Source organism: Nerophis ophidion, linkage group LG14 (genome assembly GCF_033978795.1).
Source record: "Nerophis ophidion isolate RoL-2023_Sa linkage group LG14, RoL_Noph_v1.0, whole genome shotgun sequence".
Lineage (NCBI taxonomy): Eukaryota > Metazoa > Chordata > Actinopteri > Syngnathiformes > Syngnathidae > Nerophis > Nerophis ophidion.
The window spans coordinates 13,299,985-13,313,863 of NC_084624.1; the positions used below are offsets into that span (position 1 = coordinate 13,299,985).

The following is a 13,879-nucleotide window of genomic DNA, read 5'->3' on the forward strand; positions in this document are numbered from 1 at the left end:
TAAGAAGGATGGAAGGAGGGATAACATGAGTAATAAGAAGAAGGGATGAAATGTGTTATAGTAAAAAGTGCTGGCAGCACGAAATGTGTGAGGTAATCCTGTGATCCCCGACCTTCTCCTGGGAGCTCCATCTTTTCTTCTTCTGTCAAAAGTGTCCTCCAAGCAATCAGGTGGATTACAGAGTCATGTGATAGTGGACATGCACACGACATGATAGTGGACAGGTACATGACATGATAGTGGACATGTACATGACATGATAGTCGACATGCACACAGCATGATAGTGGACAGGTACATGACATGATAGTGGACAGGTACATGACATGATAGTGGACATGCACACGACATGATAGTGGACATGTACATGACATGATAGTGGACATGCACACAGCATGATAGTGGACAGGTACATGACATGATAGTGGACAGGTACATGACATGATAGTGGACATGCACACGACATGACAGTGGACATGCACACGACATGATAGTGGACATGTACACGACATGATAGTGGACATGTACACGACATGATAGTGGACATGTACACGACATGATAGTGGACATGTACATGACATGATAGTGGACAGGTACATGACATGATAGTGGACATGCACACGACATGATAGTGGACATGTACATGACATGAGAGTAGACAGGTACATGACATGATAGTAGACAGGTACATGACATGATAGTGGACAGGTACATGACATGATAGTAGACAGGTACATGACATGATAGTGGACAGGTACACGACATGATAGTGGACAGGTACATGACATGATAGTGGACATGCACATGACATGATAGTGGACATGTACACGACATGATAGTGGACATGTACATGACATGATAGTGGACATGTACACGACATGATAGTGGACATGTACATGACATGATAGTAGACAGGTACATGACATGATAGTGGACAGGTACATGACATGATAGTGGACAGGTACATGACATGATAGTGGACAGGTACATGACATGATAGTGGACATGTACATGACATGATAGTGGACATGCACACGACATGATAGTGGACATGCACATGACATGATAGTGGACAGGTACATGACATGATAGTGGACATGTACATGGCATGATAGTGGACATGTACACGACATGATAGTGGACAGGTACACGACATGATAGTGGACATGCACACGACATGATAGTGGACAGGTACATGACATGATAGTGGACATGCACACGACATGATAGTGGACTTGTACACGACATGCTAGTGGACATGTACATGACATGATAGTAGACAGGTACATGACATGATAGTAGACAGGTACATGACATGATAGTGGACAGGTACATGACATGATAGTAGACAGGTACATGACATGATAGTGGACAGGTACACGACATGATAGTGGACAGGTACATGACATGATAGTGGACATGCACATGACATGATAGTGGACATGTACACGACATGATAGTGGACATGTACATGACATGATAGTGGACATGTACATGACATGATAGTAGACAGGTACATGACATGATAGTGGACAGTTACATGACATGATAGTGGACAGGTACATGACATGATAGTGGACAGGTACATGACATGATAGTAGACAGGTACATGACATGATAGTAGACAGGTACATGACATGATAGTGGACAGGTACACGACATGATAGTGGACAGGTACATGACATGATAGTGGACATGCACATGACATGATAGTGGACATGTACACGACATGATAGTGGACAGGTACAAGACATGATAGTGGACATGTACATGACATGATAGTGGACATGTACACGACATGATAGTGGACAGGTACACGACATGATAGTGGACAGGTACATGACATGATAGTGGACATGTACATGACATGATAGTGGACATGCACACAGCATGATAGTGGACAGGTACATGACATGATAGTGGACATGCACATGACATGATAGTCGACATGTACACGACATGATAGTGGACAGGTACATGACATGATAGTGGACATGTACATGACATGATAGTGGACATGTACACGACATGATAGTGGACAGGTACATGACATGATAGCGGACATGTACATGACATGATAGTGGACAGGTACATGACATGATAGTGGACATGTACACAACATGATAGTGGACAGGTACACGACATGATAGTGGACAGGTACATGACATGATAGTGGACATGCACATGACATGATAGTGGACATGTACACGACATGATAGTGGACAGGTACATGACATGATAGTGGACATGTACATGACATGATAGTGGACATGCACACGACATGATAGTGGACTTGTACATGACATGATAGTGGACATGCACACGACATGATAGTGGACAGGTACATGACATGATAGTGGACATGCACACGACATGATAGTGGACTTGTACACGACATGATAGTGGACATGTACATGACATGATAGTAGACAGGTACATGACATGATAGTGGACAGGTACATGACATGATAGTAGACAGGTACATGACATGATAGTGGACAGGTACACGACATGATAGTGGACAGGTACATGACATGATAGTGGACAGGTACATGACATGATAGTGGACAGGTACATGACATGATAGTGGACATGCACATGACATGATAGTGGACATGCACACGACATGATAGTGGACATGTACACGACATGATAGTGGACATGCACACGACATGATAGTGGACATGTACATGACATGATAGTAGACAGGTACATGACATGATAGTGGACAGGTACATGACATGATAGTGGACAGGTACATGACATGATAGTGGACATGCACATGACATGATAGTGGACATGCACACAACATGATAGTGGACATGTACATGACATGATAGTAGACAGGTACATGACATGATAGTGGACAGGTACATGACATGATAGTGGACATGTACACGACATGATAGTGGACATGCACACGACATGATAGTGGACATGTACATGACATGATAGTAGACAGGTACATGACATGATAGTGGACAGGTAAATGACATGATAGTGGACAAGTACATGACATGATAGTGGACAGGTACACGACATGATAGTGGACAGGTACACGACATGATAGTGGACAGGTACATGACATGATAGTGGACATGCACACGACATGATAGTGGACAGGTACATGACATGATAGTGGACATGCACATGACATGATAGTAGACATGTACACGACATGATAGTGGACAGGTACATGACATGATAGTGGACATGTACATGACATGATAGTGGACATGTACACGACATGATAGTGGACAGGTACACGACATGATAGTGGACAGGTACATGACATGATAGTGGACATGTACACGACATGATAGTGGACATGCACACAGCATGATAGTGGACAGGTACATGACATGATAGTGGACATGCACATGACATGATAGTGGACATGTACACGACATGATAGTGGACAGGTACACGACATGATAGTGGACAGGTACATGACATGATAGTGGACAGGTACATGACATGATAGTGGACATGTACATGACATGATAGTGGACGTGTACACGACATGATAGTGGACAGGTACATGACATGATAGTGGACAGGTACATGACATGATAGTGGACATGTACATGACATGATAGTGGACATGCACATGACATGATAGTGGACATGTACACGACATGATAGTGGACAGGTACATGACATGATAGTGGACATGCACATGACATGATAGTGGACATGTACACGACATGGTAGTGGACAGGTACATGACATGATAGTGGACAGGTACATGGCATGATAGTGGACATGTACATGACATGATAGTGGACATGCACACAGCATGATAGTGGACAGGTACATGACATGATAGTGGACATGCACATGACATGATAGTGGACAGGTACATGACATGATAGTGGACATGCACATGACATGATAGTGGACAGGTACATGACATGATAGTGGACATGTACATGACATGATAGTGGACATGTACACGACATGGTAGTGGACAGGTACACGACATGATAGTGGACAGGTACATGGCATGATAGTGGACATGTACATGACATGATAGTGGACATGCACACAGCATGATAGTGGACAGGTACATGACATGATAGTGGACATGCACATGACATGATAGTGGACAGGTACATGACATGATAGTGGACATGCACATGACATGATAGTGGACAGGTACATGACATGATAGTGGACATGTACATGACATGATAGTGGACATGTACACGACATGATAGTGGACATGTACACGACATGATAGTGGACAGGTACATGACATGATAGTGGACATGTACATGACATGATAGTGGACATGTACACGACATGATAGTGGACAGGTACACGACATGATAGTGGACAGGTACATGACATGATAGTGGACATGTACATGACATGATAGTGGACATGCACACAGCATGATAGTGGACAGGTACATGACATGATAGTGGACATGCACACAGCATGATAGTGGACAGATACATGACATGATAGTGGACATGTACACTATCATGGGGCGGTATAGCTCGGTTGTGCCAGCAACTTGAGGGTTGCAGGTTCGATCCCCGCTTCTGCCATCCTAGTCACTGCCGTTGTGTCCTTGGGCAAGTCACTTTACCCGCCTGCTCCCAGTGCCACCCACACTGGTTTGAATGTAAAATTAGATATTGGCTTTCACTATGTAAAGCACTTTGAGTCACTAGAGAAAAAGTGCTATATAAATATGATTCACTTCACTTCACTCCACGACATGATAGTGGACAGGTACATGCCATTATAGTGGACAGGTACGCGGCAGGAGAAATGAAAGATATATATATATATATATATATATATATATATATATTAGGGATGTGAATCTTTGGGTGTCCCACGATTTGATTCAATATCGATTCTTTGGGTCATATATCGATTTTTCCGATTCGACTCGATTCTCGATTCAAAAACGATATTTTTCCGATTCCAAAGGATTCTGTATTCATTCAATACATAGGATTTCAGCAGGATCTACCCCAGTCTGCTGACATGTTAGCAGAGTAGTAGATTAAAAAAACAAAAAAAAAGCTATTATAATTGTAAAGGACAATGTTTTATCAACTGAGTGCAATAATGTAAATTTGTTTAAACTATTAAACGAACCAAAAATATGACTTATTTTATCTTTGTGAAAACATTGGACACAGTGTGTTGTCAAGCTTATGAGATGCGATGCAAGTGTAAGCCACTGTGACACTATTGTTCTTTTTTATCATTTTTATAAATGTCTAATGATAATGTCAATGAGGGATTTTTAATCACTGCTATGCTGAAATTATAACTAATATTGATACTGTTGTTGATAATATTCATTTTTGTTTCACTACTTTTGGTTTGTTCTGTGTCATGTTTGTGTCTCCTCTCAATTGCTCTGTTTATTGTAGTTCTGAGTGTTGCTGGGTCAGGTTTGGTTTTGGAATTGGATTGCATTGTTATGGTATTGCTGTGTAGTGGTTTGTTGGATTGATAAAAAAATAATAATAATTAAAAATATATATACTTTTTTTTTTTTTATAAAAAAAACCCAAAAACGATTTTTTAAAAATTAGAATGGATTCTGAATCGCACAACATAAACGATTCGATTCGTATTTGAATCAATTTTTCCCCACACCCCTAATGTATATGTATATTTATACATATACATTATATATATATGTATATATACAGTATGTATACAGTATATGTATACATGTGTATATATGTATGTATATATGTATATTTGTACATATACATTATATACATGTATATATATGTATAAGTATATATGTATATATATGTATAAGTACATATGTATATGTATGTATATATGTATATTTATACATATACATTATATATGTATATTTTTATACATGTGTGTATATATGTATGTATATGTATATATATATGTATACATATGTGTATTAATATGTATATGTAAATATATATGTATACATATGTGTATTAATATGTATATGTATTTAAATATTTATATTTATACATATACATTATATATATGTATGTATATATATACACATACATTATATCTATTTGTGTGTATATATGTATATATACATACATATATGTAATGTATATATATAGGTAAATGTGTATAAGTACACATATATGTTTATGTATGTATATGTGTATATGTATATATATTTACATATATGTATATGTATATATGTGTACGTATATGTATATATATGTATCTATATGTATGTGTATTTATGTGTGTATACATATATGTATATATGTATATATGTGTATGTATATATATGTATGTGTATATATATGTTTATATACATATGTATGTATATTTGCATATATATATACATACATATGTGTATATATATGTATATATGTGTATGTATATATATGTATGTGTATATATATGTATATATATACATATGTATGTATATATGCATATATATATATATACATACATATATACATATATATGAACAAACTTCTTCATATACCACATTTCTCGTCTGTACCCTTCCACACACTCATTCAAACCTTTTACTTTCACTTCCACACACTATTCCAACTGGCTTTGCGCAGATTCTAGTTTTCACTGAAACTGCTGTGTTTGAACAAAACCGACTTGTCTCCCTGAATACTTTGGGAGTATCGTAGTCGTTGTTCGTAACTCTTTTTCCTTCTCTTTGAAGGTTTTTTTTTTTTTACCAAAGTGATTGTGTGCCAAAGTTCCTTCACATTTCCACTTCCTATGTCGTTTCTTCAGCTCCTCACATAATCACATCCAAAGAAACGCATTCTCGGCTAACAAGACTTTCTGACACTTCTGAGTCCCGTCCATTAGGCAATACTTCAGCGGGAAAAATCCCAAAGCACCCTCGGGGAGGGATTTCACTAAACCTGGTACTTATTCTCATGACGCTTAAGAAAGTAAAGCTCTTTTAATAGCTTTGCCTGACACTTTGACAGAGGAATATGCTTGGCTCGTGTCGAGCAGATGGATCCCAGCCTAGGTTGGAGGGGGTTGAGAGTCTGCCCGTCATAACACCTCACCCTAGTCCAAGGAACACAGCGTTGGATGATAAACCTGAGGGCGACGTTTCTCCAGCCCGCTTGTGATCCAACCCACTCAGCACTGGTTTACATTTTGCCGAGGACTTTGTGCCACCCCATCAGGAGATTTAAAAGTGAAAGTGAAAGGTCGTGGCTCAGCAGGCGACTTCTTACTGAGAGTGACGGACAGCTTTAATGAACGATTTGATGGCAATTGTAATGAAGTGTACTATTTCAGTGCCCCTTTTGAAAATCATCCGGGGCAACTGTTCTCACAAATTTCTCCAAATTCCCACCCGGACAACAATATTGGGGGGCGTGCCTTAAAGGCACTGCCTTTAGCGTCCTCTCTCACCTGAAAAGGAGACTATTATATATGTCTCCGTTATCCAAAAGTGGGGCAAAAAAGTATTTAGTCAGCCACCGATTGTGCAAGTTCTCCCACTTAAAATGATGACAGAGGTCTGTAATTTTCATCATAGGTACACTTCAACTGTGAGAGACAGAATGTGTGAAAAAAATCCAGGAATTCACATTGTAGGAATTTTAAAGAATTTATTTGTAAATTATGGTGGAAAATAAGTATTTGGTCAACCATTCAAAGCTCTCACTGATGGAAGGAGGTTTTGGCTCAAAATCTCACGATACATGGCCCCATTCATTCTTTCCTTAACACGGATCAATCGTCCTGTCCCCTTAGCAGAAAAACAGCCCCAAAGCATGATGTTTCCACCCCCATGCTTCACAGTAGGTGTGGTGTTCTTGGGATGCAACTCAGTATTCTTCTTCCTCCAAACACGACGAGTTGAGTTTATACCAAAATGGATACATGGATGATACAGCAGAGGATTGGGAGAATCTCATGTGGTCAGATGAAACCAAAATATAACTTTTTGGTATAAACTTAACTCGTGGTGTTTGGAGGAAGAAGAATACTGAGTTGCATCCCAAGAACACCACACCTACTGTGAAGCATGGGGGTGGAAACATCATGCTTTGGGGCTGTTTTTCTGCTAAGGGGACAGGACGATTGATCCGTGTTAAGGAAAGAATGAATGGGGCCATGTATCGTGAGATTTTGAGCCAAAACCTCCTTCCATCAGTGAGAGCTTTGAATGGTTGACCAAATACTTATTTTCCACCATAATTTACAAATAAATTATTTAAAATTCCTACAATGTGAATTCCTGGATTTTTTTCACACATTCTGTCTCTCACAGTTATATATATATATATATATATATATATACATATATATATATATATATATATATATATATGTGTGTATATATGTGTATGTTATTTTAAATGCAGACGGCTTTCGGCCTTCGGCCTAATGCGGCCCCCCGAGTCAAAAGGTTTGGAGACCCCTGGTTTAATGGATGCATCCATCCATCCATCCATTTACTACCGCTTATTCCCTTTGGGGTCGCGGGGGGCGCTTACAACACAATTAAATATAAAAAGTCAACTTTGTTTTTCCACACTACTGGTACTTTAGGGTTTGGGGTCCTAAATGGGCTAAATCAGGTTTTCAATGTAAATAAAATAACTTCATAGTTTTTCTAATATAAACTTCTAAATAAGTCGATACTATTTTTAATGACAAAACTACAGTCTTAAATTCGGGCAAATACAGTTTATGCTGTTAAATACGTTTTGACAGAGGTGGTTAAATTTAAAAATTAAAAAGTGGGCTCGTCCGGGATTTGAACCCGGGACCTCTCGCACCCAAAGCGAGAATCATACCCCTAGACCAACGAGCCAGCTGATAGAAAAGCAGGATTATAATGATTATCATCATTACAACAACAGTTTAACAGTTTTTGTCCACGTCATACACAAAAACATGACGTTTATTTGAACGGCGGGCCTTAAGTGTAGAAACTAGTCATTGCAGTGCACCGACATCATAGTATGTCATCACCGTAATGCATCCAAAATTGCAAAATAAATAAATTTTCGTATTAAAAAAATCTACGTCCACCACCTGTTTACTGGTCTGATCGCATTCCACCTCCGACTTCAACCTATAACGTAAACTTAGTGCGTCTCAAATGTTGTAGTCATGTCCCCCTTTGGGGACATCATTTTTATACTCACCCTGTAAATTGAGATATGATTGAGAACCTTGTAGTATTTATTTATTTTAAAAATCCTCACGCCCCCCCGCCACACTACTTGAAAGGCACAGCATAAGCTAAATCAGTGTTTTATAACCACTGTGCTGCGGCACACTAGTTCCCCTATTTGGGTTAAAAATATTTTTTGCAAAGCAATAATTATAGTCTGCAAATTATGTGTTGTTGTTGAGTGTCGGTGCTGTCTAGAGCTCGGCAGAGTAACCGTGTAATACTCTTCCATACCAGTAGGTGGCAGAACAGCGGGAGGCCGAGTGCAGGTAAAAAGTTGTCTAATGCCTAAACCAAAAAGTGAGTGCTCCTAAGAAAAGGCATTGTAACTTAGGGAAGGCTTTGCAGAACAGGACTAAAACTGAACTGGCTACAAAGTAAACAAAAACAGAATGCTGGACGACAGCAAAGACTTACTGCGGAGCAAATACGACGTCCACAAAGTACATCCAAACATGAAATTCAACAATGTTCCCACAAAGAAGGATAAAAACAACTGAAATATTCTTGATTGCTAAAACAAAGTAGATGCAGGAAATATTGCTCAAAGGAAGTTTTCTACAGGAAAATACCTCAAAACGAGAAAAATCCACCAAAACAAGAGCGCAAGACAAGAACTAAAACACTAGAGCTATATTGATGCATGCTTGGTTATGCTTTAAAGTCATCTCCAACAATTGCGACAACGACTTTTTACTGTCAACTGAGTTTCGTTTTTTAAAAATGTCTGCTGGTGGTGGGCCTCCGCATTTTTTCAACGCAAAAAATGTGCCTTGGCTCAAAAAAGGTTGAAAAACACTGAGCTAAATAAAGGTATCATGGCACAAAATAACAACAAGATAGTAAATAAACACACCTTGTTGATTAATGTTGCCTATTTTGTTTTAGAAATGTGTAAACAGCAATAATAACAAGTAGTTTAGTATTATGAATTTACAAAAAAAGTTAAATTGCAAAATCAATCTCTTGGTATATAATAAAATATATAACAAAATCATGCAAGGACCTTAAAAAGTTTTTAGCATTATTGGAAGTTTTCAGAATCAGAAATACTTTAATAATCCCTGAGGGGAAATTAGGATTTTCAGTACAATCCAATTCAAGATCAGACAAACATTACAGGGAGACAGAACAGGATCGCTGACGGGTCTGCCAACTTCCGCCGCACCAAACAAAAAAGGTGAGAAACAGGTAAACGCTGTGTGGGTGCTTTGGGGGGTTGAGAAAAAAAAATCAGTCCAAGCCTGGTCCCCTGGAGAGGGGGTCCAGACTGAGGCCGAGGAAACAAAACCCTCATAGCCATAGCACACATAAACATGTGTGTAAGAGGGAAACATCAAACATGAAAGAACACAAAGGACATTAAAGACATTCAAAGAGCAGAGCTTATGCAACCAGCCATTTCTACATACAGCTACAAAAGTAAAACAACAAAAAAACTAAACAACCTGAACTGTGGTGGCCTCTGCGGTGTTCCACGCCATCGTCTGCATGGGTAAAGGGAGCATGGCCAGAGACAGGAGCACACCAAACAAAGCAACCAAGAGAGCCGACTCCACCCTCGGCCGCCCACTGATTCTCAGCCAGTATCCAGTCTGCATGGATGAGCGAGGAGACCGAAGTGTCTGATACCTGCACTGTGAAGCTTGTCCGTCCCGGCGCTCCGCAGCCCTGTCTCTTCATCCGCACCTCCTCCAGTCTCTCCAAGCAAACTCTGAGAGACAGCAGCTGGTCTCTATGGCCAAAAGGCCCCCGGGAAGCAGATCCCGACATACTTGCCAACCTTGAGACCTCCGAATTCAGGAGATGTGAGCGGGGTTGGGGAGTAAGGGGGGACTAGGGGCCAGTAGTAATAGTAGTAGTACTCCAGATAATGTGACTTATTTTCAACTATTTCTTATATATACATAAATAATCCGTTTTTAAATGAGTATATTCATTCGGCCACCGTGTTCAATTGAGAAGTCTGATCTACAAAATTTGCAGGCAGCATACCCCTTCACCTTCGAGCTGTCCTGGATGAACTGAGATAGCTCTGTGCCTGCCTACTTTATGGGATATAGATAAACCTGTCCAAAACCATCTTTTTCCATTTGAAATCCTTTTTTTTTTTTAATCCTCCATGGAGCTACAAGGGTGGCACTAAAGAGCCGCATGTGGCTAGAGAGCCGCGGGTTGCCGACCCCCGGTCTGGGGTAATACCGATGAATGATTTTAAAAGATTTCCAGTAAGGGTTGGACTCCACCAAGGCTGCCCTTTGTCACCGATTCTGTTTATAACTTTTATGGACAGAATTTCTAGGCGCAGTCAAGGCGTTGAGGGAGTCCGGTTTGGTGGCTGCAGGATTGGGTCTCTGCTTTTTGCAGATGATGTGGTTTTGCTGGCTTCGTCTGGCCAGGATCTTCAGCTGTCACTGGATCGGTTCGCAGCCGAGTGTGAAGCGACCGGGATGAGAATCAGCACCTCTAAGTCCGAGTCCATGGTTCTCGCCCGGAAAAGGGTGGAGTGCCATCTCCGGGTTGGGGAGGAGACCCTGCCCCAAGTGGAGGAGTTCAAGTACCGCAGAGTCTTGTTCAAGAGTGAGGGAAGAGTGGATCGTGAGGTCGACAGGCGGATCGGTGCGGCGTCTTCAGTATATGCGGACGCTGTATCGATCCGTTGTGGTGAAGAAGGAGCTGAGCCGGAAGGCAAAGTTCTCAATTTACCGGTTGATCTACGTTCCCATTCTCACCTATGGTCATAAGCTTTGGGTTATGACCGAAAGGACAAGATCACGGGTACAAGCGGCTGAAATGAGTTTCTGCCGCCGGGTGGCGGGGCTCTCCCTTGGAGATAGAATCAGAATCAGAATCAGAATCAGACATACTTTATTAATCCCCGAGGGGAAGTTAAAATTTTCAGCACAATCCCATTCAAGATCAGACAAACATTACAGGGAGACAGAACAGGATCACTGACGGGTCTGACAACTTCCGGTGCCCCTTACAAAAAGGTGAGATACAGGTAAACAAGTGGGCGGGGGATGGAAGAAAAGAATAAAAGATTAAAATAAAATAAAATTAAATTAAATAAAAAAATCGGTCTAAGCCTGGGATCCTGGAAAGGGATTCCAGACTGAGGCCAAGGGGGAAAAAACAACTCATAGCCATAGTAGACATCCCTCTACCATGAATTGATTAACGTGGACCCCGACTTAAACAAGTTGAAAAACTTATTCGGGTGTTACCATTTAGTGGTCAATTGTACGGAATATGTACTGAACTGTGCAATCTACTAATAAAAGTTTCAATCAATCAAAAAACTCTTACAACATCAAAACATCAAAGAAAACAAAGGAGATTAAAGACATTAAAAGAACAGAGCTGATGCAACCAGCCACTTCTACATACAGCTATGAATTAAAAGTAAAAGAAACATATACACTGTGGTGGCCTCTGCGGTGTTCCACGCCATCGTCTGCTGGGCTGGAGGGAGCATGGCCAGGGACAGGAGCAGACCCAACAAAGCAACCAAGGGAGCCGACTCCACTCTCGGTGAGAAGCTCTGCCATCCGGGAGGAGCTCAAAGTAAAGCCGCTGCTCCTCCACATCGAGAGGAGCCAGATGAGGTTGTTCGGGCATCTGGTCAGGATGCCACCCGAACGCCTCCCTAGGGAGGTGTTTAGGGCACGTCCAACCGATAGGAGGCCAGGGGGAAGACCCAGGACACGTTGCGAAGACTATGTCTCCCGGCTGGCCTGGGAACGCATCGGGATCCCCTGGGAAGAGCTGGATGAAGTGGCTGGGGAGAGGGAAGTCTGGGCTTCCCTGCTTGGGCTGCTGCCCCAGTGACCCGACCTTGGATAAGTGAAAGAAAATGGATGGATGGCATACTTGCCAACCCTCCCGGATTTTCCGGGAGACTACCGAAATTCAGCGCCTCTCCCGAAAACCTCCCGGAAGAAATTTTCTCCCAAAAATCTCCCGAAATTCAGCCGGAGCTGGAGGCCACGTCCCCTCCAGCTCCATGCGGGCAGCGGACCTGAGTGGGGACAGCCTGTTTTCACGTCCGCTTTCCCACGATATAAACAGCTTGCCTGCCCAATCACGTTACAACATCTACAGATTTTAATACAAAACACCACACACAAGGAGACGAAGCAGAAGACCGAGGAAGTTACAGCCATGGCGACGCCGTCTGTTGTCTGTCGCCATCTCCTGGTGAATGTTGGCTATAGCGTTATGGGGTTGCTTTTTGATTGGCCAACGATTTACGTGGTTTTGCGCACCTGACGGCAAGTGAGGGAGTCTCTTCTGAAGCCCACAGTAAAGAGAAGTAACTTCATCACCTCGCCTGGTTATTGAGTCCAGTTAGTAGAACAACTGTGTTTTTATTACTGTGTATTTGATAGGTGCCGTCTGAAATTCAACTATTTCTTTTATTTATATATATAATAAATTAGATGTATATAGCTAGAATTCACTGAAAGTCAAGTATTTCATACATATAGTGGGGCTAAAAAGTATTTAGTCAGCCACTGATTGTGCAAGTTCTCCCACTGATGACAGAGGTCTGTAATTTTCATCATAGGTACACTTCAATTGTGAGAGACAGAATGTGGAAAAAAATCCAGGAATTTTAAATAATTTATTTGTAAATTATGGTGGAAAATAAGTATTTGGTCAACCATTCAAAACTCTCACTGATGGAAGGAGGTTTCGGCTCAAAATCTCACGA

General features: G+C 41.0%; 1 non-coding gene across 1 annotated transcript; it reads right to left on the reverse strand.

Annotated features, from left to right (window-relative positions):
* Positions 1 to 8,724: 8,724 nt before the first annotated feature.
* Positions 8,725 to 8,796, reverse strand: trnap-ugg (transfer RNA proline (anticodon UGG)). Its single transcript has one exon. It is a non-coding gene; the product is annotated as a tRNA-Pro (tRNA).
* Between the last annotated feature and the right edge of the window lie 5,083 nt (positions 8,797 to 13,879).